Below are 3,977 nucleotides of genomic sequence, written 5' to 3' on the forward strand. Positions count from 1 at the left end.
TCTTAGAATAACAAAGTCTAAAAATACATGTTTTACAAAGTAATAGTTCTTATTTACTTTTACATCAAATACTTATTGAAAGGGTTGCCCGGATAGCTCAGTCGGTTGGACGTCCAACTCTTGATTTCGGCTCAGCTCATGATCTCAGGGTTATGAGATCGAGCCCCACCTAGGGCTCCGTGCTGGGTGTGGAGCCTGCTTAAAATTCCCTCTCTCTCTCTCTCAAAAAAGTTATGAGCAACTATATTATCCTTGGCACCAAAAAAAGTGGTATGAGATATGGTTCCTGAACTCAAGGAGCCTGAAGTGTAATTGACAGACTGTATACATACAAAAGGAGATTTTTTAAAAAGGCTGCTATCTACTTAAAAGACAATCAGCCTAAAAAAGCATAGATTCTAAATGCTCCAAGGATTTAGAGATAGATAAAATGATCGTGTTTCTTCAAGAAAAAGGAGAGGGGAAAAGAACAACATCTTGCTACTGGTACCCAGAAAAGCGGGAACAAAGCTATGGCAAACCTTCTTACATACTGAGATCACCTCAGCAGTCAGGCTTTATCTTTCTTAGATTAAATTCCCAAGTACAGTCGTGAAAAACACACATCTTGAAGTAAACAACAGCTAGGGGCACCTGGGTGGCTCAGTCGTTAAGCGTCTGCCTTCGGCTCAGGACCTGATCCTGGAGTCCTAGGATCGAGCCCCATATCAGGCTCCTCCGCTGAGAGCCTGCTTCTTCATCTCCCACTCCCCCTGCTTGTGTTCCCTCTCTCGCTGGATGTCTCTCTCTCTGTCAAATAAATAAATAAAATCTTTAAAAAAAAAAAAAAGTAAACAAGGGCTAATCCGATCCTAGCTCTGACCCTGCCATGCTGTGTGACCCTGGGTAAGTCACTTCACCTCTCTAAACCTGTTTCCTTATCTTTATAACGCAACTTATAACACCTACCACCTCACTGGATAAGAATTAAATGATGCATATAGAGCAAGTAGAGATGCCTACTGGCATAGCACAGGTGCTTTAAAAATGGTAGTGCTGGGGCACCTGGGTGGCACAGCAGTTAAGCGTCTGCCTTCGGCTCAGGGCGTGATCCCGGCGTTGTGGGATCGAGCCCCACATCAGGTTCCTCCATTGTGAGCCTGCTTCTTCCTCTCCCACTCCCCCTGCTTGTGTTCCCTCTCTCGCTGGCTGTCCCTATCTCTGTCGAATAAATAAATAAAATCTTTAAAAAAAAATGGTAGTGCTATTTGCATATTAAATGCCATTCTTACCATGATGCAATCACAATTGCACAGAGCCTTACCTTTTAGGGTAATTATAGGGCTCTTGGTGGGAGGCTTTGGAAGACTGGGTCCTAAGCTCCTCACTAATTCTGAGGGTGGAACATGATTAATTATGTTGTGGTGGTTTCTTTGAGAAAAGTTAGGAGACTAACTGAATACTTCAGAGGACATATCTTGATCTTAGTATTTAGTTTAACTCAGCAAGTAAGCAAAGAGAACTAAGAAGCTCCCCATCCATCACACACCCCAGCTGCATGCTCAGAAACAAAGAAACCTAGAACCTATGGTCATTCTCTACAGTTAGCCCAGGTTTTATAAAAGCCAGCCCTGGTGGCTAACAGGACCCTATGATAGCAAGTTACCGACCAATCCTAGTCATAAAGCCCAGCTATAGACTAAGGTGTTTGGGGCAGCCAGCATTCTATAGACGGTCTTCCTGGCTTTGTTAAAATCATATCAATGCAGTATCACTTTTCATCTGTAGTGTAAATGATTTTTATGAAACAGTTTGGCAAAACACATGGCATGTGACTGTTCCACTACAAATGTGTTAGCAGACCCAGCCAGAAACCATGGCAATGATCTGATCACGAGAGTATTCTTCAAAGAATAAGAAAATACACCTCATCTTTGTAAAGACTTACTGGTGCCCTACCGGTTTTCAACACTGAGTATCACCCAAGGAAGCTTCCATTTCCAATGGAGAAGAAGCAAGACTTGTTCTCAGGCCACCATCAAATAATCACACAGTATTTGATGGCTCAGCTTATTTTTTAATCTTCTACGAACTCTGTAGAATTATATGTGGATCTTTATACCATGATGGTTTGGGATTATGAATACAGTGAATAAACACAACCTTCTGGTATAGCAATTTAAGCATCACAGAGTGAGTAAATACTGCAGAGTGAATCCTAACACTTGAAACAGAATCTTCCAGAGTCCAGAAATCCACCTGACTGCCAAGAATAATACTTCCGTGGTTCAAGCAATACCAGTACCCAGAGGGGTTTCCACAGACATAACCACATGAGTTACTGCATATTGGGTAAAATAGAAAAAACAGACATTTATGAATGTATAGTTCACAGACATCTTAAAAGTACTCACAAATACGCAATTTACAAATACAGACGGAAGGGGGGAATACTTTAGGAATACACAGTATCTATTTAAATTGCTTAATTATATGGTTTCTTTATGGTTTTCCTCAACCTGACTCTAATTTTTGTTGGGGATTGGAGGGGGGAGATACATGTATCTCTTAACTAAAGTAAATGAAACCACTCTCACTGAAAGAAGCTCTACGATGAGAACTAATAGAAAAGAGATTCTGACTTCAGGATGAGGTAACAAATGACTTAGTGTCAGAGATCAAAACTGTATTAATTAGTTATCAAAGAAAACCTTTCAATTTACCAGGCTATACTATACAAGGGTTGTTAGATTCTCTAGCAATATAACAAATGCACAATATCTGAGAATCATTTCACACGATTTCTATTTCAACTCTGATGTAAAACACGGTATCACACATCATGCCACAAAGAAAGAGTCAGCTTAGCTAGTTCAAGTAGAACACCAGGCAGCTGCTAACAGAGACAGGTCAAGGCTGGGGAGGGGCACAGCACAGCCAGTTCGCTGTGTTTTCCTTCAGAAGAATGTCAATAAAAACCATGGCCAAATGAGGTATGGGGGGGGGGGGGGGGGAGTCCTGCTATGCAGTGAACCACTGCGTTCACCTAACAGCGCCAGTCAGACAAGTTAGCAAAAGGGAGCCCTAGCCAAACCTTCAGCTGCCAACAACTTAAAGAAAGCTGTCTTTCTCCCTGAGCGTCCTGGGGTAGGGACCAGTTCCACATTTAGAAACGTTATTTCTGGGACCAATAGCAATTTATTTTGATAGAACCACTGGATTTTTTTTTCTTGAGTTCTCAACAAAGGAGCCATATTAGGAAATAATCTCGCAAAAAGCAAACTGCCCCCTCCCCCTCTTCCCCACGATCGATGCACACACGCCCGTGCACGCTGACACGCACAGACACACACCCGTGCACAATGGCCGGCGCGCGCACTCGCGCCGGCCCACGCGGCGGCCCGGGAGCCCCGCAGGCAGAAGGCCCGGCCCGGCCCCAGGCGCTGGGGCAGGAGGCCCCGCGGCCCGGCTGCCCGGGAACCAGCTGCTGGGCGGTTGTGCTGGGGATGCTCGCCCCCCAGCGGGGCCCTTGGGAAGCAGCTGCCAGCGGCTCGCAACCCTATTAACCCCTTGGGGAAGTAGGTGCTACAACACCCACCTGCAGGGACACTGGAATGTGTCGGGAGGGCAGCCCCAAATGGCACCCCAGAGACAGGGCGCCACCGAGCCCTTGGACTCTGGCAGCTCTTGGCTGCGTCCTGCAAAGCTAATCGTGTCGCTGGCTTCACGGAGCTTCTAAAGCAAAAGGGTGTTTCTGAGCTGTCACCCCTGAGAGTCCAGGCATACGAAGAAGGAAAAACTTAAGAGGGCAGTGGACGCAGACTTGACTTGGTAACTCGTCCCTGAGGGACTGGCGCCAAGTCCCTAAAGGGACAGAGCTGCCTGTCCGGCCAGCCCAGCAAACTATGGAAGGGATGGAGGGACCTGAGGGCAACAGCCCCTGGTCACCCTTCCCTGAGTCGGGCATCAGGGCCCCGTCCCCACTCCAGGACACTTAC

The 3,977-nt window shown here is 45.9% G+C and overlaps 1 protein-coding gene across 3 annotated transcripts in view; it reads right to left on the minus strand.

Annotated features, from left to right (window-relative positions):
• The window catches only part of TTC28 (tetratricopeptide repeat domain 28), a 590,823-nt gene that overhangs the window by 397,113 nt on the left and 189,733 nt on the right, over positions 1–3,977 (minus strand). The gene's annotated exons all lie outside the window — the stretch shown is intronic.

The sequence above is a fragment of the Ursus arctos genome, unplaced genomic scaffold (genome assembly GCF_023065955.2).
Source record: "Ursus arctos isolate Adak ecotype North America unplaced genomic scaffold, UrsArc2.0 scaffold_34, whole genome shotgun sequence".
Taxonomy (NCBI): domain Eukaryota; kingdom Metazoa; phylum Chordata; class Mammalia; order Carnivora; family Ursidae; genus Ursus; species Ursus arctos.